At 40.5% G+C, this 24,801-nt stretch overlaps 2 pseudogenes; one reads left to right on the top strand and one right to left on the bottom strand.

Moving 5' to 3' along the window:
- Window positions 1–429: 429 nt before the first annotated feature.
- LOC139475454 (zinc finger MYM-type protein 2-like) lies at window positions 430–2,434 on the bottom strand (annotated as a pseudogene).
- Window positions 2,435–8,121: 5,687 nt separating this feature from the next.
- Window positions 8,122–15,410, top strand: LOC139475453 (toll-like receptor 4; annotated as a pseudogene).
- Window positions 15,411–24,801: the final 9,391 nt, after the last annotated feature.

Here is a 24,801-nt window from a genome sequence, read left to right as displayed (position 1 = left end):
ATGCAACAACAACAACTCTGTAAATCACTTGCTTGATAACGGTGTTAGAACCTACACCGAAACGTCGCTCTTAATTGTAATAAAGAAGTTGTTCATCCATAAATTCTTATCCTTACTTAGTACTCCAACTTCTAAATGCCTATCAAAGAACTTAGAAACCTATTATGTGGGTATCGCCATTATGAAAAGATGTGTTTTCTGACAATGGTAAAACCGGGGAAGAGGTTTTACATTTTTACCAAAACCCTGGGATGAGGGTTTTGTAAATTTAGTAAAACCTCATCCCAGGGTCTTTGTAAAAAGGTAAGACCTCCATACCAGGTATCGCCACTGAAAAAAAAATACATTCCCGATACACACTGATTTTTCAGTGGCACATACCCGGACTTCTGCACAAAGACAATAGAAAACAACAGCCAGTAACATCCTTTAATGAAACTTAAATGTAAAGTAGAGAGACTCTTTTGGGGATAGACCTTCCAGACTTGCCTCAGTCGTTGAGTCTACAGAGGTACCTGCCGAAGTACCTGCAGAAGCAGCTGTCTCAGTTGCGGAAGTAATTGTCTCAGTCACTGAAGTTGGTGGCGCACAATACACTGTCTCCGTCTTTTTTTTAGGAATCTTCCTTCCGATAAGGTCTGAAGCCTTGGACTTTAGATCGTCGCTGGTGCGTTTGCAGATGCGGACAGCACTACTCCGGTGCCCTAAAAAATATTTATTATAGTTAATTACAACAAAGTATACAACCGTATGTTCTAAACATCTATAAAGCATTAAGCCATTTTAGAAAATATGGCTACATCAAAATACATTTTTATTGTAAAAATTAACCATTTCTATACGCTTGTTAAGGGCGTTTCATTTTATTAACAGATAATATTCGAAACGGTGATAATCATAAAATATTGGTAAAGGACTGTCCTATACATTGAACTAAACTTACCAGTTTGTTCGCAAATCTGCTGCTCGCTTACTTCCGCTTCATACAGTCTGGTTGCAGCTGTCGCACACAGTGAGTGATTAGTTTTGTTCCCAGAAACACCTGCAGTTTGGCACAGACGCTTGACTGTAGCTTGCAAAGTGTTATGACCAACTGGTGTTTCCATATACCACTTCCCCTCCTTCGACTTCTTTAGTGGCGTGTAATAAAAGGCATTACACCTGGAATCTGTAGGAGGGCTGACAACATATTTTCAATAAGTATTTTATTTGTCATATTAGGAAACAATTTTTGCAGGATAGAATATAACATTTTGAATTCAGTTTGAAACACTAAGCTTTTCTTCTTTTCTCTCCAACTTGCGATCTCTAATACCAATACAATACAATACAATACAATATAGTTGATTAAAGTCTCACCATTTGTACAGCAGGGGTTTAAATAAAGCATTTTAAATATCTAAAATCTTAAAAGTACAAATGCCACCCAAGGGGGTTACGAGAGACTAGCATTAGTCTTGGAAACATCCTCTCTATACTTAAGATACCGTCTACCATTGTTGTCCACAAAAGTTCCGGTCCGGTAATCTGGGGGTTCTGATGCAAGCACAGAGCACGGTGTTCCTTGCCACCGTGTAGTGCAAAGTAGAGTCCTACGTTTATAATAAGAAATACGAATTTAAATTCACAATGTTATGTTTGCAGAAGCTGTTGTCAAAATGAATGCCTACTAACATTAAACATGACAATGTTAAAAAAAGACCTGAAGATTGACAATTTAAGATTGTGAAACGATAGCATCAGTATTATAAAACGGATTACAGTTAGACTTATAATATGTGCACCACAGAAGTAGGAAAACTGATTCTTACCTGTCAGATAAACTATGGTGTCCATGAGTTGTTGTGGATAACTCTCTCCGAGAAATCCCTTTTCCCAGAGACAGTTTTCTTCCTCCCTTGATATTGCTTCTGTATGCTTTCTTACGTCTGGTCCTAGACCTGCACTACTTCACGCATTACTGCGTCCAGAGATTTTCTAGCATCAGCAAAAGCATCATCTTGCATTAAATTCAACTTACTTCCTCCAAGTTTCAAAGATGAAGCTAACGCTGTATAAAGACCATACGTGGTGACCGAGAGATACATACTACCATCTGCCTTCCTAGCTTCAAGCAAGAAGTATTTCAATGCCGTATTCATATCACTTGCATCCATATTTTCGAAGTCATTTTTTAATGCACCAAGCGGTATCATGAAATGTTCTGCAATGGAACGCTGACGCCGTTCCTCTTGCCACCTTCTAAATACGCAAACGGCCCAGTCGTTCTTGTATTTGGTCTTTTTGGGAACACATACGTCCAGTTTCTTCTGAAGTTCTTCTTCAGACAATGGACATGCAAAACGAAAGTGAAAATCATCTGCGTCGTCACTAACATCCTTAGTTTCCACAAACTTACTTTGAGTTAGAAATAGGTCTCCGCCTTCCTCCTCGCTCGACATCTCGAACTCAACTGAGAAAGACAACCACGTGTCCTTACCGTATGTATCGCACATGCACTATTCGGGGTCTTTCTATACACTTATCCTGGCAATAGCGAGGTAGTAAATACCCGTTACAGTGCCCTAAATGGGAGACAATTAAATTTGCAGTAATTCATAACGTTTAACGGTTTCTAAGCCGGATAAAACACTCCTCCTCGGTTTTGGTAGAGAATGTTAAACCTCGGGAGTCGGGAAATCCCTCCTCCCGAGGTTTTACATTCTCTACCAAAACCTCTGAGTCGTGTTTTCTCCATTACATAATGTGTTATAATATCCCAGGGATTTTATGAATATAACTTCCGTTCAGATTGTAACATGTAATGTAAAATCAAATGACAAATGTTTTCTTTATATTCCCGAGGATCGAAATCACAAACTTCATATCTGTAGCCCAGTGAGTGTACCATAGGGCTACAGAGGTGTTGATAGGCAACACAGCTTTTTTAATGTCCTTTTCAAGATCCGAACGCCAGCAACAGATATTTTACAAAATGCTTCGCTCAAGAGGGACGGTCGGGTAGCCTAGTGGTTAAAGCGTTAGCTCGTAACGCCGAGGACCCGGGCTCGATTCCTGACATGGGTACAATGTGTGAAGCCCATTTCTGGTGTCCCCCGCCGTGATATTGTTGGAATATTGTTAAAAGCGCGTAAAACCAAATTGACTCACTCACGTTTCGCTCAAGAACAGCAAATCCTTTAAATTGATTTGGCGGTCTTTCTTCGCTCAGGGTTGACCTGACGCGTTGGAGTTGTTTTAGATATTGACGCAGACAGTACAGTAAAGTACAATTATGCCTTGACAGCATGTGTCATAAAGTCGGGTGAGGTGTGGTGAAATGGGGTTTTAACGTCGCGTTGAAGATTATTGCACGTGTGTGTGTGTGCGCGCGCGTGCGTACGTGCGTGTGTGTTTCAGTGTATATGCGGTTGCTAGACCGGACTATTGCCGTCCACTGTCCACTGAGATACCATGACGCAGGTTAACATGAATATCCCACTCCACTCTGTCGGAGTATACTGACTCCAACTCGACCAGTCCTTTTGTGCCAAGAGAGCGGAAGGTCGGTAGTTCGATCCCCTGCTTCATACCAGGCGTTAGGAGTTGGTACTTTCTGTAACTCTGCCAGATGCTCGGCATTATTGGTAAAACAAAGACTTGTTGGCTCGGAGTCAGTACTATGTGTCTGAATGGGGTATCCATGGTAAACTGCGGCTTGTTATCTGAATGGGTTATTACACTGACATAATTTCGAAATACTTCAAAAGCCACACACGTGCATCCGCGTCGCAATGTAGGTGAAATAGTCTTGGCCGCGTCGTTAAATTCCATTTCATCAAACTTCACCTATCACTGCAAACCTCGAAAATGTCTTTTTTCCGTATATGATCATCAGATGATATGATCGTTTGGTATCTTGAAACTCTTATAATTATAAAAAGAGTCGATTTATTTGTGCTTATGTTTTCATTTCTCTCTTTTTGAAATTGAAATCACATATGCGTCGTCTGCTAGTCAACGTGTGGACATAAATCATTAATTGAACAAATCAACAGATATTCCCTTCTTAAACACTACCATTTACAGGCATTCTAATCTTTATTTTTTACTATTTATTGTTTAAAAGTTTGAAAAAATTGCATTTCAAATAATGGCAAATTAATGTCTAATGCAGTGAAAACAGTTTGAATTCATTATAATTTCTCTAATAAAAGTGAAACAGCAGATAGTTATGTAACGGATACGATCCATACTGTAATAAGCGAATTATAACTTATTGTTTCTTATTATGGATTCAATAAACTAAAATAAGAAAATATAGTACAAACTAAAATAAAGAGATATACATATATGTGACAGACATATAAAACAAATAACAGCTAATGAAATTGGCACTTTTATAAAACATTTCAATTCCAGGCGAAGATAGCATAAGGAATTAACTTCATAATTAATCAATATATTGTACATTGATAGACCAGTTGGTTAAACTGTTTACTGTCTTAAATAGCAGTCACTTCCCACAGAGTTGAGTCATGCACCATGACTGTGGAATATATTTATTTTATGAAAAAAACCAAACAATCTACATATGTATACAAAAGCAAGTCTAGCCAGCTCAAGCTAGCTCTATTCCAATGAATTCTTACATGACAGTTTGATAAGACTTACCCAAACAACTACAGGCGTTTTGCACTAAGCAGCTGCTTAGCTAAACTATTTTGCAACTTCATAAATGAACGAATAATGGAACACATGGATCACATTGAAAAAAGTCTATTACAGGTCCACTGTTAGTCTGGATTTAGAAGGGGATACCGAACATCAGATAATGTATTTGTTCTTCAAACATTGATATATTCTACAAAATCTAAACAGAAAAGAAAACACAGTTGTTTTGTAGACTTTCAAAAGACCTTTGATTCAGTTGACAGATCACTATTCCTAACAAAGATATTATCAAATTAAACCCGAGGAAATGTATTAAAAATAATATCGTCACTATATCTCTTACGAAGTGAAAACTGACAAGGACATTTCGCAATCCTTGAACTCCAACATTGGGATAAGACAAGGATGCATTTTGTCTCCCACATTATTTAATAATTTCCTCAATGATCTTCCACTTTATATCAAATCTGAAAGGAATAATATAACACTTAATGGTTTAAACATTTGTCATTTGTTGTTTCCCGATGACTCAGTACTATTTGCCGATTTCCAAAAAACTACAAGTGTATTTTGAGCAACAAATAACCCAAAAAGATCAATGGTGCCAAAACACATGTTGGTGATACAAAAATACTAGTTACGGAAAGATATAACTACTTAGGAATTGACCCTTGAAGATCCGGGATAGAATAGGTCTTCAGCAACCCATACATGCCGTAAAAGGCTATTATGCTTGTCGTAAGTGGAGACTAACGGGATCGGGTGGTCAGGCTCGCTGACTTGGTTGATGCATGTCATCGATGCCAATTGCTCATTGATCGATGCTCATGATGTCAATCACTGGATTGTCTCGTCCATGCTCGATTATTTACACACGGCCGTCACATAGCTGTAATATTGCTGAGTGCGGCATTAAACAACAAACAAAGAAACACACTTAGGAATTACATTTGAAGCAAATGTTAAACTTGAAAATAATGCTAAACATCTCCTGAAAAAGGCCCTCGGGCCTACCACAAGCTTCAGTCTCCAATCTTTACCAAGATATACCTACAGCTCTTACTTGCAAATAATTCAAGACATTATTCGAGCCAGTAATCCTATATAATAGTGAAATCTGGGGCATAGAATCAATCCTCCTGAACAACTCTGATTCATTCATTCATTCATTCATTCATTCAGGATTTGCAAACCATGCTTACCGCCAACTGGGCCTCGACAAATATTATCTTTTCATGTTCTTAATTAAAGGGCTCAAGTGATTTGATGCACCTTCCGAGGTAAGACCCGTACACCCATACACGTACAATAACAGCAGTCGTTGTGAATAGGTAACACTGCTAAAAATACGACATGGATAGTTTGCTCGATGTGTCGCTAACAGTTCTCAAGGTTCCTTTTAAATGTTTTGTAGTGCACCCCACATGTCCAATACAATAAACCTCTCCTGCCTTTAGATTGCCGATTGTATACATGAAACCACCACCGGGGCGTGGGAAGAAATCTCGAATGTGATACACATAACTTCAGCAAATTATATATCTAAATTAAAATATAGATGTAAGCGGCAATGTCGTGCGTACAAACGTACGCAAAAATATTCGGCCATATTCAAATCCTCAAATGGTTTGCTGGTACCAACGCCGTCAATATTAAGTCACTGCTTGCAGTATATCGCTTCTATGAAATTCCTAAGAAAAAGTGTCCAAGAGTGTTCTATATCCATTTTCGACCTCTTCCCTAATCGAATTCTCAAATGGTTAGACGAACGCCGTTAAAAGTTAGGCACGGCTTGTGCAGACACAAATATCGTACAATAAAGTCATAATATTGTTGTGCAATATTTCTGGTTAATACATCTAGTATATGCTTACGTGTCAGCGTGTTTTCTGTTTCGTTTTGGTTGTTTTTTGTTTAACACCGCACCAGACCAGTCTTGACCAGACGATCTAGTGACTTATATCATGAGCTTCGATCCACGCAAATGAGATACGATAAAAAAACATCAACCAAGTCAGCGAGGCTGACCACTCGATCCCGTTAGTCGCCTCTTACGACAAGCATAGTCGCCGAAGACCAGAGACCATATAATATGACATAACTTGTGACCTGGTTATGCACATACTCAAACCAAACATACATGGGATGTCACCTGGGAAAAACCCAAACAACTGCATATATACAACATTGTCGCAATGGCAACATTGTCCGCAACTTTATATAACACAGTACGACACTGTCAGCATCGTTCGTATGTTCAGTCTTAGGCAAAATTGTAACAATTTATGTAAAATTATTGAAATGAGATGATCAGGAAAACCAGATGAACATGCTTCTTTCTGCAGTCAGACGTATTATTTTGGTGCCATTTGTCAGAGAAAAGGAAGAAAAATAAAATTTTATCAATCAGTCGACACGAAAACAAAAGAGCAAACACCATGTCTCTGCCATTATTGCTTACAATTTACGGCACATGTAGCAAACGACGGATTTATGAGCTGAAAGGACAAATCCTACTTGCAGACACGCTGGTACACCCCAAAAATGATTTCGAAGCCTGGGTTGCGAGCTGCAGTAATATCAATGAGTGGCACGTTCAAGTAGTTCAACATGCTTGCAGTGTTTGGCAGTGTGTAAAATGTAGAATAGAGATGAATATGTAAACAGTGACAGTTCCATGCGGCAAAATGTGGGCAAAGGACAACAACCTGAATAAATAATGGGATCGGGAGTGGCTAAAACGTTCGTCGCGCCAACGGCCAAGGTTCGTGAAGATCCGGTTAGAAATGGTCTTCAGCAAGCAATGCGTTTCGTAAAAGGCGAATGTGCTTGTAAGACTAATATAACGAGATCGGGTGGTCAGGCTGGCTGACTTGGTTGATTCCTATCATCGTTTCCCAATTGCATAGATCAATGCTCATGACGTCAACCAGTGGATTGTCGGGTCCAGACTCGATTATTTACAGATCGTCATCATATAGCTGGAGTCTTGCTGAGTGTGACGTTAAACAACAAACAAACAAACATTTCCTGGCCATGTCACAGACTCGGTTATAACAGCAGGATATACTAGATAAACACGAAACAATATTCACTCACACTTATCTGACTGTGGTACATTTAACAGGTAAATCATGAATACAATTTGTAAAGGTCAATAGCGACTGACACCAGGTAATATTATGAAAGAAGTCTTTTGAGTGTGTAATGAATGCAAAGGGTAGATCCGTGTTTACAAAGTAGCACACAAAGTAGCCTTTGTGCTCAGTCAAGTGTGTCTAGTGGCCCTTTATGCAAGGAAGCAAAGGTTTGTGAGTGAGTGTTAGAGTTTAATGTTACGCTGCAATATCACGACAGAGTGAGTGAGTGAGTGAGTGAGTGAGTGAGTATGGTTTTACGCCGCTTTTAGCAATATTCCAGCAATATCACGGCGGGGGACACCAGAAATGGACTTCACACATTGTACCCATGGCGGGAATCGAACCAGCAGCAGCAGCAGCAGCAGCAGGAAGTAAACAGTTATCTACAAATACCACAACAGCAGCAAGTAAACAGTTATCTACAACCACCATCTCCCATGCAGCAGCAGCAGCATGTCAACAGTTATATACCACCACCACAGCAGCCACAGCAACGGGTAAACAGTTATATACCACCACCACAGCAGCAGCAGCACCACCACCACCACCAAGTAAAGAGTTATCTACCACCACCACAGCAGCAGCAACAGGTAAACAGTTACATACCATCACAGCAGCAACAACAAGTAAACAGTTATCTACCACCACCACCGCAGCAGCAACAGCACCACCACCACCACCAAGTAAACAGTTATCTACCACCCCCACAGCAGCAGCAACAGGTAAACAGTTATCTACCACCACCACCGCAGCAGCAACAGCACCACCACCACAACCACCAAGTAAACAGTTATCTACCACCCCCACAGCAGCAGCAACAGGTAAACAGTTATATATCACCACCACAGCAGCAGCAACAGGTAAACAGTTATATACCACCACATCAGCAACAGCAAGTAAACAGTTATCTACCACCACCACAGCAGCAGCAACAGGTAAACAGTTAAATACCACCACAGCAGCAACAGCAAGTAAACAGTTATCTACCACCACCACAGCAGCAGCAACAGGTAAACAGTTATCTACCACCACCACCGCAGCAACAGCAAGTAAAGAGTTATCTACCACCACCACAGCAGCAGCAACAGGTAAACAGTTATCTACCACCACCACAGCAGCAGCAGTGCACCAACACAATTATCACCACAAACGAAACGAGAGACATTCAAGTATTCACTTCCATTAATTGCTGTCATTGTAGGGCCAAGTGGAAGTGGAAGGACCATGTTGGTTTACAAAATACTTTTGAATGGATCCATAAAACCATCACCCAACAATATTGTATGGTGTTATACTGAATGGCAGCCGCTGTATGAATAAGTCAGTAACAAATACCCCATGTGAAGTTAGTAAAATGTATCCCTTTTAATCTACGGCATGACAGTTACTTTGATACACGAAATAACAATGCACAGTAATACAGAGCGCGACAACACGAGTGTGGTGTTATTTTAGAAAATACTCATGATCTCCATCGTCATGTACGGACACGGTTTCCTGAAAACAGTGTCCAACCTCTAAGGAAACGACCTAAACTAGACTTTCCTGTTACTGATTCTGATATCCTCTGGCGCTCGGCATTATGGGGCTAAAACAAGGACTGGTTGCCTCGGAGTCAGTATACTGTGTCTGAGTGGGGTATTCATGTTAAACTGCGGCATGGTATCTCAGTGTGCTAGCACTATAAATCGGCATCAGTCCGGACTAGTAAAAGCAGCCACACATACACACATACACGTGCATGCACGTCGCTCTATAAGTGCAATAATCTTGGACGCGACGTTAAACCCAATTTCACCTCACCTATAATTAGCGTTGTGGTTTTCTTTCCCATTATATAAAAGTGAATACAGTGTTGGGTTCAAAGCGCAGACCCCTTCCATGACATTTCCACCTGACTCGTCTATAAATTTAGCAAGAACTTTAGCATTGACGTTTGAGCAGAGAGGATGGGTGGGGTCATAACTGCTGATGTCGAAGTGTTCATTGTGCTCTTCCATATCTGAATAGATGTCTGCTGCCAAAACTACATTTCAAGCTTTCAAAATTTTCGATTGTGATTTTACAGCAGTCCACTTGAGGAAAACATGTTTGTTTCTCAATCAACCAGTGTATGCTGAATTTTCGTCTTTATATTTATCAATGATAGTCATGTATGATTTCCATTACCAGTTTATAAGAGAAATGTATGTCAACAGTTTTCAGTTACTGTTTACATACACCGACTCTGTGTTATGGGATCCAAACTTCAGACCTGTTTGCAGAAATGCAGAGATGAAAGAGCACGCTCAGCTTTTCAACTGCAGCATTTATGACCCCACCCATCCTCTTTACTCAATCACTGCCGCTGTTTTCCTATGTCTAACTCCTACAGACACACTCTTTCCTTTGCCAATCTCATCGACCAATCAGAATGTCTAAGGTTTGGGTGTACGTAGGGCTCTCATATGCCTTTCATCAAATGATAACTAGATAATGGAGGGTATGTGAACGAACACCGTACTGGTAGGCACAGGCGTGGTGCAGTTTCGGAAAATGATTTTGTCCAATGGGCGAGTTGGGCTTCACGTCGCTATCAGCAACATTCCAGCAATATCACGGAGGGGGACATCGGTCATTCACACGTGGATTCTGTACAAAGTTGGGAGGTGAACTAGGCAAAGAAAACTTCTCGTGGATTAACTGCACGCACACAATCACCTTTAGAAATATGTAGGTCAATGATCCCCTTCTGCACAGAGACGCGTATACTCCTGTTTTTAGTCTCATTGTGATATGCCGTTTATGTGGTGCATGGGTTGCTTTGAGTTGTAACTTCGGCAGGTGGAAGTCACCTTGGAACGTCATTCTTCACAGTCTTCCGGTATCTTATCGGTAAGTATCGATCAAAATTATTTTTAATATAATATTTCAATATAAACGATTCACTTGATCCCTTCGATTAGCTGTTGGATTTGTTTGTGACGAGTGCCATCGATGAGGCGGGACACGCTTACCTCTCCGCAAACGCCTGGCATCATCACCATTTAATAGTGTGAATTAAAAATGCCATTTAGAAAGTGCTAAATGAAGCCATCAAAGCTTTAATAAAAATGAAAGTCCGACAACTGGTAATCTAGATGAAGTACTTTGTATGTATCCCTTTGACAAGACTTAGTGTAAATTGGCACGTCTCCCATGAGGTACACAAAGTACGTGATCTAGGCTACCAGTTGTCGGACTTCCATTTTTGTCTCTTATGAATATGGAAAGGGTTGTTCGGCTTTTCTTAACTTTCCACTCATCAGGGTCAGGTTAATACAATTAAGATGTGAGATATTATGTGTATACTCGTGTCAGTAGTTCCGTCTTTACCGCCACCGTTTCCTTAATTCCCAAGTTAATTCATTAATTGATTCATTCCTACTACTACTACTACTACTACTACTACTACTACTACTACTACTACCACCACTACTACTGAAGTCGCGTCATTTCATACACTTAGTGATTGTCCAAAAATAGTAAGAAAAAGAAACATATTTTATTAATGTGTCACATGTTATATAAATCGGTGCATGAGAACTCAATAAAATACGCGATAAAACATCCGCCGAAAAGGACGATGAACCTCAAGTTACACTATACCACATACATATAAAAGAGAAAGGTATCACTATTACACTACAAAGAGCTTTACAAATTTGTCATTACTAAGTAAGAATGTGACCTGGTCAATGTGCGACAGAAGACTATAAAATGGATTTACAGTCAATACATCTTTCTATAAATTATACAGGCCAGAGTAGAATGGACAACTGATCAGAAAATGAACTTCATCTTCAATGGAGTCACTGTCACATAGTGAGTGAGTGAGCTGGTTTTAAAGCCGCTTTTAACAGTATTCCAAATATATCACGGCGTGTTAGCTTTATGTGGGAGGAAAGCCCGAAGTGATGCAGGTCTCAGACGTTTACAAATTCGGTCAAACCTACGAGCACGGGTATGGTGCTGACAAACCTAGAAACATGAAGGGGGAACCACAATCACAGGTTTCTGGCGTGCCCAAGGGACGCAACTCTGCACAGCGAATCGCGGCGCCTGAGATGACTTGTGATTTCAGTCACATAAGAATTGGATGAAACAGAAGATATTTTTATGGGCTGGGAGATAAAGTAGACTAGGAGATATTAATTAACATGTACAGTGTTACCAAGCTTGATGTGTTCTGTGCTTACTGACTTTAATGAAGTGTACTAATCCATCAGTTAATGGTTAACGAAACTGCACATTTACAACATCCACCTTGAATTTTGTAATCGCATTACGGGACCTTTTCTGTTTATTAAACCGTTTGATTACCGTGGCCACAACTTATGTCAACTTATGCCTTATTAGTAACAACATTGACGATTCCGTCAGTTGTCTACTCCGGGTATGATCCTTGACAGGCATTCGTTGAATGGAATAGGACCAAGACCTGCAAGTGGTTGATGGTACCCATAAGGAAAAGCTACATACATTGAGTCACATACATTCTGTTTCATACAAAAGTTAAAAACATTAATTGCTATTTTTTTTATTCATAATGTCGAGATCAAACGTCGGTTCACAACAACGAATGCAATGCTATTTAAGGATTTTCTTTTAGATTTGCTATTGATTGATCCCTTGCAGACTATCCGAAGAGCTTTTATGCATAACAAGATAGACCATACAGTACAAAGAGGCTGCAGCCAAGTACACATATCATGATCAGCCAATGAAAAGATTTGTCACGTATCGCTGCACCGTTGAACCGGTAGCTTTAGGCTACGCTCTAAATAGTTTTGTTTTGGAATCCGATTAGGAGATTGTGATTTCAGCAGTTTCACTTGGGCATTTGAATACTTAATGTTATCGATATTTGCAACAAAATCTCAATCAATTTACTTCCACGTTAACCCTTTTTAATATGTTTTCAAAGCTTGGATCGTATGTTCATGACTTCAGTTACTGGATGGTCTGATTCTGATTCGATTATTTACAGGCATCCATGATATAGCTGGAATATTGTAATTTTAAACAAATCTCACTTACTCACCTATCTCATGTATGTTTTCATTGCAGGAGCAATGGCCTACGTATACAGTCTAAGACTTGTCGTCTTGGATATATTACCTACATGCAGCGGTGACAACATTCTGCACACCTACATTTGATGGTCGGTACGGAGGAACGTTACTGAACTGTAGTGGGCTTCATCTAAAGTCCGTGCCTGTAAATCAGGGACGTAATGTCACCAGCCTCGACTTGAGAAACAACCAGCTGCAGTCTCTGGATAACAACAGCTTTATTTCATACCCAAACCTGAAAGGTCTCCAGTTGGACAACAACGTCATAGATCACATGGATTCGGGGGCTTTTTCTGGGATACGGGGCCTCCAGACACTAAGTATGAAATCGAATAAATTAAGAATGGACACCAATACCTATCCAGATGACATCTTTGTCCCCCTAATAAATGTAAAGGAACTGCACTTGAAAGGGAACGATGCATATGCCGTGGGTTTTACAATGATATATCCTGACAAGGCATTCAGCAAACTTGTGAACCTTCAGTATTTATCCCTGGATAGCTCAGCAAAGGTAGTATTTAAAAGTGGATTTGAGAAACTGATAAATCTTCGAACTCTTGTGCTTGGATCAAGTTCATTATATAATGATAAAGAAAACAGATGTTTTCTGAAGAAAATAGCAAATGACACATTTAGTTCATTTCGATCAACAAATCTCTCTACTCTTATATTGGATCTATGTAATCTTGTACATATTGAAACCTATGCATTTGAACCATTGCATAATTTATCGATTCTTTCGATGGAAGCTGTTAATTGGTTAAATCCTACTGCGGCATTCAAGTCATTGGCTGGTTTACGAGGAAGAAATATGACGCTCCTGAACATGCGCCACGTGTTTGTCTCAGGGCAAATGACACAGCATGACCTGGCTATGACAATGCTAACAAAGGAGACAGTACAACACTTGGGTGATATTTGTGTTGAAATGGTTGACATAAGCGATAATCAAATTTACTATATAGAAACCGCAGGACTTTTCGATTCTCTTTTTTCGACTTGCATCAAGCACTTTGATTTATCAGATAACAGGCTCATTGGACGAGTATCAATGTTTGACATACATAAATTTTCGAATTTGGTTTACATGGATATCTCAGTGCATGTGACGACTCAAAATAGATTTACATCCTCTGGCCTCTTGTCCTCGTCTTTAAGTCGTACTCCAGATGGACATATTAACGTAAAGCTCCCTAAAACCATGCAGGTGTTCAATATGAGTAACCTAGGCACAGTAGGAGAAGTGAATGCAGGTATTCGTTGCTGCAACTGCACCAGTTTGCGTGTGCTTGATATATCATTTTTAGAAATGAATTCATTTAACAATCCGTTGTTGGGCTTTGAGCATCTCTCAGAAATAAATCTGTCGGGTAATGATATACGAAATATTATGGGAGCATTTTTTGATACTTTTAGTGGGTTACGAATTCTTAAGTTGAATTATGTGAATGCTGACAGTCTTTTCCTCACAACAAAAGGCAAGTCACTGTTTAAGAAGCTAAAAAATCTCCAAAACATACATCTTACACATTCATCAATAGACTTTTTGCCAAATGACATATTTTCCGAAAACTCTGATCTCAAACACATCAAGCTATCTAATAACAATTTCAAAGATATACCTTTCGATCTCTCTCACTGTCCCAAATTGTCCTCACTTGATATGGCTTACAATTCTATTTCTACTCTAACTCCTCCCGAACGCGATATGCTGCAAACATTGTTTCAGAACAATAACATGTCATTGTACCTTCACGGCAATATATTAGCGTGCGGCTGTAGCAGCATAGATTTTATTGAGTGGTTGCACAGTGCCCCCCTGAACCTTGACAGGGATGAATACGAATGTGTTGCTGAGAATGGAAGTCTTACGACGACACTGACTGTGTTCCTCAATAGAACAATGGTTTGGAGAAAATGCATTGGTAAACTCCTACTCTCTGTGACTTTGACAATTACAATGTTATTAGGCTTTGTACTGGTCTCGTCGATTCTTGTTCATATGAACTGGACAAAGGTGCAGCGATACATAATCAAAGCATTTGGCCTTGTTAATGAAGAACCGCTGGCGAAAAGGGAGGATTTCCATTATGATGCGTACATTGGGAGTTCGGAAACGGACTGGATCTACGTATACGGGGAAATGAGAGACATGTTGGAAGTAAGGTTTGGATTACGTCTTTTCTTGCATCATCGAGATACTGTGCCTGGTGGAACTATCGCTGAAGACATCATTAACGGGATACATTCTAGCTGGAGAATAGTCCTTGTCATATCTCAGGACTTTCTGGACGGAGACGAGGACGGGTGGACAAAATTCATCACTCGACGGAGTGTTTATGCTTGCAACAACATGGACAATAGGATCATTGTCCTTCTTTTAGACGATGTGAATATTGGGGATTTACCAGAGGACTTACTGGAAGTGGTGCCGGAAGAACACATACTGGAGGTGGAGGAAGACTGTGACGCTTTTAACCCTGTGTATGAACAAATTAGAATGTTAATCATGAACAGATAATTAATTACCCTGGTAATGTTTATGGATTCACCTGGACTGACGGTTTCAGGTGCGTTTCTTTTGTGTATTTGTTTCTGCTTATCTTGGGTATGCGTTGATTTTATGAGCATTCAGGATTTCAAAATTAGTTGTATGACATCATAAATTGACCAGATATGATATATTCAAGGATAAATTGTAAGAGATGTTACATTGTCTAATCCATAGTGATTTCCTTTCCAATAAAGGAGACAAGTAATTTTATTACAATTTTTAACGGATGTGATCAATCTGCACCAAGATGTATGACAAGAGGGAACATCTCGAGTTTCTTATCGTGAATTTCCCCTTCATATCGCGCAAAATACTTACGTACTCCAGAGCATGTACATTTTATTCAAATGTCATTGAAACACATTTTGTTGGCCTGTATCGGGTGGTCAGACTTGGTGACTTTGGTGATAGTGTTGCATGGTGCCCTGACGACGTGGATCATTGCTTTTGATACCAATCACTGTCTTGTCTGGTCGTCGTATGGCAGCATTATTAATAAAGCCGAGTGCGGCATAAGGCAACACGCAAACATTGACTTTTCCGAACCGAGCCTGTTTATTTTCTGATTATTATTTTTTGGCTTTTGAATTTATCCGATTGACAATTCACTCAAATGTGTCCACCTTTATGCAAATTTCAAATTGATATTTGAAGAAATCATATCAAAAGTGATCAACATTGCTTAGTTAACCTGAAGCTACAGTGCCCTTTTGCTTATTAGGTGTTGGCGGCGATATCAGAGGCACTGTAATGTGTGCGACTGTCTGGGTTGAGATAGTGTCTTGGCTGCTGCCTGACGTTCTCAAACGAATGAGAGTTGGTCCACGCCATCTGAGAGTTTCCTACCCTACGCGACGAATGGCACAGGCGTGAGATGATGTACAGTTTGTATAAACAAATCCCACTCATTCTACCTATGTTATTATTGTGCCAGTGCATCGGAATCACCTTATGGATGAAACATACCTGCACGTTTACATATCCTGTGCTTGCATCAGGATTTGAGAATACCTTCCATGAATGTAGAATACGCTACATGATATACAGCTGTTGTGACTGGTGGATGATTTCTACGCAAATTTTAAAAAAAATAGTATCAATAAAGTATCACAAAACGCCAATCGTTAATCACCACTTTTGTCCTGAAAGTAGATCAGAACTATACATATCTCTGTAGTTTCATGGACCGGCAAATGTGATTTTTCGTCCTTAATTAGCTGAGTGGTGTTTACCACATCATTTCCATCATTCGTGTTTAGTTTTTACTTTTACAACTTCTTGTCATACCTAGCTGATGCACCTTCAGCTGCAGTTATATAACGCTCGAGGATTGCCTACTGCCAACTTGTATTTTTATAGGCCACTTATTAGACTCAAATTCCACATTTGTAAAACATCCACATTGTCCTCACACAGTAAAAAAAAACCAAATGCGTGTTCCGAAATCATCATGAGTGTAACACTGAGTCCCATGGGAATCTCTTGTTACGAAACTCATTTAAACAAGATGATAATAAAATGAAATTTCACCAATCAGTCGACACGAAGTGAGTCGTCAAGAGCAACAAGCCGACTGTAGGTGTGAACACCATGTCTTTGCCACTATTGCTTAACGTTCACGGCACATTCAGCAAACGACGCATTTATTAGTTGAAACTACCCACCCAAGTTTCAGACAACCTGGCACACTCAGAAAGGATTTCGAGGCCTGCTTTGTGAGCCGCATTAATATCAATGTGTGGCACGTTCAACTTGTTCGTTGGAGTTCAAATGCTCGCAGTTCTTTGACAGTGTGTTATATAAAGAACAAATATGACTATGTAAGCAGTGAGAGTACCACGGGATATGTGCGGTAAAGACAACAACCTGACTCAATAGTGGGATCGCTAGTGGTTAAAACGTTTGTCGCGCCGACGGCCCGGTTTCGATCGGATTCGTGAAGAATCCGGGGTAGAATTTGTCTTCAACAACCCATGTTTGTCGTTAAAGGCGAATGTGCTTGTAATATAAGAGGCGACTAACGAGATCGGGTAAGCCAGGCTGGCTGACTTGGTTGATGCATGTCATCGTATCCCAGTTGCGTAGATTAACGCTCATGATGTCAATCGCTGGATTTTCGGGTCCAGGCTCGATTATTTACACACCGCCTTCATATAGCTGAAATATTGCTGAGTGCGGCGTTAAACAAGAAACCAACCAATCAAAAATCATACTGTTGGATGCGGAGTAAAGTCCAACTTGCCATAAAAACGCCCATCACTGACGTTCAATGGATACGAATCAATTAGAACATCCCTACGAAATGAATGGGCATGTTTCTTTGTTTCCTGTATTCACATTTCAGTGTCGCTGTTGCATGCATTTGACACCTGGTGACCATATTTGCATCATATATTTCATTAGTGCGGCGTTTAACAACAAACAAACATTTCCTGGCCATGTCACAGACTCGGTTCTTACAGCAGGAAATACGAGACAAACACGAAACGATATTCACTCACTCTTATCTGATTGTGGTACATTCTACAGGTATATCATGAATACAAGTAAACGCAGTCTATAGCGACTGAAGCCAGGTAATATTATGAAAGTCTTTTGAGTGTATAATGTATAGATCCGTGTTCACAAAGTAGCACATCGAGTTGGTCAGTGTGCTCAGTCAAGGGTGTAGAAGCAGTGGTTCCTTTTAATTATGCAAGAAGGCCAAGTGTGCAAAAGTTGGTAAGTGAGCGTGTTTGATTTATCACGGCAAGAGACACAAGAAAAAGGCTTCACTTATTATAACCCTGTGGGGAATTGATCCCGGGTCTTTGACGTGTCGAACGACAGTTTTTACCACTAAGTTTCTCCCTAGGACCTCTTGCTTGTGTGGATTTGGTGTTTGTATTATTGTTGGTTGGTTGGTTGGTTTGTTGTTTTACGCCCCACTCAGCAATGTTACAGCTATATGACGGCGGTCTGTAAATGATCGAGTCTGGACCAGACAATCCAGTGATTATTATTGGCAACAGATTGATAAGTTAGTGACAGAGAATTTGTCCAGGTACATGCCTCATACTATAACGGGTATATAGTGTGTGAGTGAGTGAGTTTGTTTTAAGGCCGCTTTAGTAAAATGCCAGCAATATCACGGCGGGGGGGCACCAGAAATGCGCTTCAAACACTGTACTCATGTCGAGAATCGAGCCTGGATTCGGAAAAAAAATGATTTTTCCAATGGGTGAGAGTTTGGCTTCACGTCGTTTTCAGCAACTTTCCAGCAATATCACGGAGGGGGATATTTGATGTGGGCTTCACAAGTGAATTCTCAACCAGACTGGGAGGTGAACTTGGTAAGGCAGCTTGTCGTGCTTGAATTGCACGCACACAATCACCAGTAGAAATATGTAGATTAGTTATCTCCTTCTGCACAAAGACGCGTATTATCCTGTATATATAGTCTCATAGTCATATACCGTTCATGTGTAGTGCATGGATTGCTTTGAGTTGTAACTTGTGCAGGTAGAGGTCACCTCGGAACGTCATTTTTCACAGACTACCGGTATCCTAACAGTGAGTATCGATCAAAATTATTTTCAATATAATATTTTAATATAAACGATTCACTTTGATCCCTGTGACTTGCCTTCGGATTTGTTTGTGATCATAACGAGTGGGGCATGTCACGTTCCCCTTTTTTTCAAATGCCTTGGATCATCATCATTTAGAGCACAAAAATGGAGATCCGACAACTGGTAGGTAGTCTATATTACGTTCTTTGTAAACTCATCTGACAGGTAATTGGCATGGCTCGCATGGGGTACACAAAATACTCAACCCGAAAAAAGAACTGGAATTTGTACTATCCCAAATACAACATGTTTTACATTTAATAGTCACAAACACAAACTCGTGTTATAAACCTCCGGTGACGTCATCCTATTGTTCTCCAGTCGGGTTAGATATCATAAACAGGGACGTTGTAATGTCCCTGGGAGTTTATAGGATATTCAAGTTATATTTGCAATTTATAAACCTATTCATTGGGATCGCTATTAAGTAAGAGACTTCTTTCTGTAGGCATTAACACCTATTGTGAGGTTTTACTTTCCAGTCGGGTTAAATATCATAAACAGGGACATTGTAATGTCCCTGGGATTTTATACAATTTCCTGGGTATTTTATTAATATAATTTCCGTTCAGATTGTAACATGTAATGAAATGTAAAATCAAATGACAAATGTTTTCTTTATATTCCCGAGGATCGAATTCGCAACCTTCATATCTGTAGCCCAGTGAGTGTACCACGAGGCTACAGAGGTGTTCATAAGCCTCACTGTGTTTAGAATGTCCTTTTCAAGATCCGTACGGCAGCAACAGATATTTTATGCACGTTTCCTAAGGCTCATGAAAAATATGTTCGAAACATAAAAATGTTGATTAATGTTGTTTTAAGTTTCTTTTTTCGGTTTATAAGCATGGAAAAACACTTTCCCTCGGTTTTGGTAGGCAGAGCATGCCCTGGTGGTCGGGAAAAACCGCGGGGGCTTTGCCCCCTTGGTTTTTTCCTCTCCCCAGGGCATGCTCTGTCTACCAAAACCTCGTGAGCCTGTTTTCTCCAATACTTAGAAACCTAAGTAAGGATAAGAATTTATGGATGAACAACTTCTTCATTACAATTAAGAGCGACGTTTCGGTGTAGGTTCTAACACCGTTATCAAGCAAGTGATTTACAGAGTACAGTAAGCAGGTATATATACACGTAGGAGGCAATGTTTATACAGTAGGGTAGATATACTGGAGTAGCGAAGCCTGCTGTATGGTCATCATCACTGCCCTTGTGTGTACACAGCAGGCTTCGCTACTCCAGTATATCTACCCTACTGTATAAACATTGCCTTTGTATATATACTTGCTTACTGCACTCTGTAAATCTGGCAATGAACTGACTGCACTCGTCAAAAAAAAGGTGATCAAGCCTCATGTCATTCTAATACAGGAGACTAAACTCAGTGAAAAAGCCAAATTCACACTACCTGGGTACACCCAATATAGAAAAGACAGAAAAAGACTTATGCCTGGCAACAAGGGAGGAGGACTAATCACCCTTGTCCACGACAGCTGTACCCTCCAAAAATATTGAAGCAAACGTAGGAAACCTTGAAACCCAAGTATTCTCCCTAAAACTGGCAAATGGCAACGAATTACGCATAGCTAATATATATCACAGGGTTACCCATGAAACGAACATGGAAGAGCTAACAAGACTAGCTCAAATAGTAGGCAAAAATGGGATAATCCTTGGTGACTTTAATGCCCACAGCCCTCTTTGGGAAGACAGGAATGATTCATGCAAATACGGCAAAATGGTAGACAAATGGGTTGAGGACGACAATCTCATAACTCTGAACAACGGCAGTCACACACGTTATGACCAAGTCTACAACACTTGGAGTTCAATTGATCTTACAATTGCCACCAAACACCTCGCCTCACATTGCCAATGGCAAGTCCATGACGACACTTGGGGAAGCGATCACCTTCCTATACTCACCTACATAGGTAGCCCACCACAATTAGAGGAACAGCCCGATCCTCAGCCCACATGGGACTATGCAAAGGCTGACTGGCCTAAATTCAGGAAGGAATGTATATCATTCAAGTCCTCAGAAATTGCCTCGGATGATCCTGATCTTTTTTGCCAAAATCTCACCTCAGCAATTATTGCCGCAGCTGAAAAATCAATTCCCAAAAAAGACCACACAACTGGCAAAACGCCGGTACCATGGTGGAACAGGGAAATAGCAAAAGCTAGGAGAGTGAGAAAGAAAGCCCTAAATAGGTCAAAAAGGGATAAATCAGCCTTTGCCCAAGTCCGAGCAGCCAGGACGAAAGTAAGACAACTCATAGACGATTCTAAAAAAGAGTCATGGCAGACCTTCTGCAAATCCCTTAATGAGAAAACAAATGCTAAAACAGTCTGGAGCAAAATACACGCAATCAGGGGTAAGCGGAAACCCACAAAAATTCCCAAGTTAGCCAACGCCCATACAGTCAAAGAAAAGGCCAACATTCTAGCTGAGCACTTCTCATCTGTCAGCAGCAACACAAATTGTAGCGAAGAATTCAAACAGGAAAAAATGCTTATGCCTAAGATCTCAAAACGGCCGCAAAGCAAGCATCTGGTATACAATGTACGTTTTACTGTGACAGAGTTTGATGATGCGATACAGCATAGAAAAGGCACAGCACCTGGTCTTGACACAACCAGCTACGAGATATTGAAAAACCTACCTGATCAAACCAAAGGCTTACTCACTGAGTTGTATAACACGATATGGTCCAAAGGAGAAGTCCCAAAAGCATGGAAACATGCTGCGGTTATCCCGCTGCTAAAGCAAGGGAAAGAAGAAGCCCTACCAAACTCTTATCGACCGATCTCACTCACCTCAAACATGTGCAAAGCCATGGAAGCCATGGTTACAAAAAGGCTCATGCATCATCTTGAAACTGGCAATCACATAAAACCTGACCAAAGTGGCTTCAGGAAGGGACACTCGTGTCTAGATCATATTCTAAGACTGGAAAATGAAATAAAAAAAGCCCAATTAAACAGACAATACCTACCCGCAGTATTTCTGGACTTCAGCAAAGCATTCAATATGGTATGGCATGATGGACTCCTCTCAAAACTATCACAAAATGGAGTTGAAGGGAACATGGCAAACTTCATAGACAGCTTCCTGCAAGACAGGTCGCTATCAGTTAAAATAGGGAACAATCGATCGGATCCTATGGCACTGGACAATGGCACGCCACAAGGCAGCATCATAAGCCCAACCCTGTTTAATATCATGATCAATGATCTTTTTGACCATGTCAACTCTCCTACCCAAACTTCTAAGTTCGCTGATGACGGAGCAATATGGGTAAAGCACAGAGATATCTCACAAATCAGAAAAAAACTCCAGTCAGCCCTGGACGGAGTAGATCAATGGTGCAATAAATGGGGATTCACCCTTTCAAGTGAAAAAACGGTTGGAGTTCTATTCAAACGCCGGGGGAAAGATGCTATGATACCCCGTGTCTCCATAAAAGGCAAACCTATCAAATTCGAAAAATCTGCAATATTTCTTGGAGTTATCCTTGATCAACACCTCACTTGGCGCAAGCATATAGAATATGTGGAAAACAGATGTCAAAAAGACCTGAACGTATTACGGGCAATTTCAGGCACATCTTGGGGCACATCGAGGGACACTCAGCTGGACCTCTACAAAGCTCTTATCAGATCAAAAATTGACTATGGTTGTGAGGCTTTTCACTCAGCATCAAATACTGTCTTGAGGCGCCTAGACAGAATACAATACAAAGCCCTAATGCTGGCCACAGGCGCAGCGACAGGCACCTCACTAGAAGCACTACAAGTAGAAACGGGAGAACTCCCATTGAAACTAAGAAGAGAGCAGGCAATTTTATCGTTCTGGGGACGAACATCAAACCCTTTGGTTAAAAAGATATGGCAAGACAAAAACGCTCGAAATGAAGCCCTAGCTCGAAAAAATCCCTCACTAAAGCCATCTGGGATATTAGTACGTGAACTCATTCGAAGTCACAATTGCAATGACATTCAGCCTCCAGAAAGTCACTACAAAGGGTTACACCCTCCCTGGACTTTACAAACTCCCAAAGTTGACACTGCTTTAACATCAGAAGTCACTAAAAGAGAAAACCCAACCCTACTACGATCAGTAGCTATCACTAAAATTCAAACCACCTGGGACAGCTGGGCCCATATATACACTGATGGATCCAAGAATCCTATCAACAACAGTGCTGGTTACGGGATCCATATCCACAGCTCCAAACCCCAAGCACATTCAGTTCGCTTGCCTGATGGTCAGTCAGTATTCACGGCTGAATTGGAGGCAATTCATCATGCAATCAAACTCATACCGGAACTCCCGGAAGCATCAGACTCGCTAAGTGCACTTCAGGCCATCAGTGGGAGAAACTCAAACTCCAGGCCAAACACATGTACAGTCACTAATATTCTATACGAATATACAAAACTATCGGACCAAGGGCAACAGGTGGAGCTGTGTTGGATCCCCTCTCACATAGATATTCATGGAAATGAAAAAGCAGACTCACTGGCGAAGCTAGCTCTAGACAAAGCGGATATACAGCCTATTCCCTTTAGTAAACTAGAGATAAAAAGCAAAATCAAAGCCTCCATAGCAAAAAGATGGCAAGCCCAATGGGACGCAAGTAAGATCGGCAGATGGCTATACAAAATTCAACCCAAGGTCCAACAAAAGCCAAACTCATACTCAAATGAAAGGAAAATTAAAACTGCTATCTCACGCCTCAGACTCGGTCACAAAAAGCACTATGACAAGGTTTGTTCATCTTGCAATCAGGCTGAAACCATTGAACACCTGTTACTAGAATGTCAAGACCATGCCCCAGCCCGGGCTAGGTTAAAACAAGAACTGCAGTTAGATCCGCTATCTGTCATAGATCTCCTAAAGCCAAGAGATGCAATAGCGAAGGCCAAACTAACTCTATTTCTGAGAGATGGACAGCTGCTCGAACGTATATAAACAGAGCAGCCAAGGATAAAAATGAAATCATATCAATATAAGAAAATAGAAATCATATAAATGCAAAAACAGAAATTATGTGAACACCGAAATCACAATAGATATGTGAACCCTTCTCACTCACAGGAGTCCCAAAGAGGGACAGGTCAGCCGAAATTGCCTAAGCAGAAGGCGACCTCTTAAACACCTAATGCAACAACAACAACTCTGTAAATCACTTGCTTGATAACGGTGTTAGAACCTACACCGAAACGTCGCTCTTAATTGTAATAAAGAAGTTGTTCATCCATAAATTCTTATCCTTACTTAGTACTCCAACTTCTAAATGCCTATCAAAGAACTTTGAAACCTATTATGTGGGTATCGCCATTATGAAAAGATGTGTTTTCTGACAATGGTAAAACCGGGGAAGAGGTTTTACATTTTTACCAAAACCCTGGGATGAGGGTTTTGTAAATTTAGTAAAACCTCATCCCAGGGTCTTTGTAAAAAGGTAAGACCTCCATACCAGGTATCGCCACTGAAAAAAAAATACATTCCCGATACACACTGATTTTTCATCTCAGGGTCTTACTTAAAGGCACATACCCGGACTTCTGCACAAAGACAATAGAAAACAACAGCCAGTAACATCCTTTAATGAAACTTAGATGTAAAGTAGAGAGACTCTTTTGGGGATAGACCTTCCAGACTTGCCTCAGTCGTTGAGTCTACAGAGGTACCTGCCGAAGTACCTGCAGAAGCAGCTGTCTCAGTTGCGGAAGTAGTTGTC

The sequence above is a fragment of the Haliotis cracherodii genome, unplaced genomic scaffold, assembly GCF_022045235.1.
Source record: "Haliotis cracherodii isolate W230 unplaced genomic scaffold, xgHalCrac1.p SCAF_3, whole genome shotgun sequence".
In the NCBI taxonomy this organism is placed as follows: Eukaryota; Metazoa; Mollusca; class Gastropoda; order Lepetellida; family Haliotidae; genus Haliotis; species Haliotis cracherodii.
The sequence above is the reverse complement of the archived record's forward strand: the minus strand, read 5'-3'. Positions and strand labels throughout refer to the sequence as shown.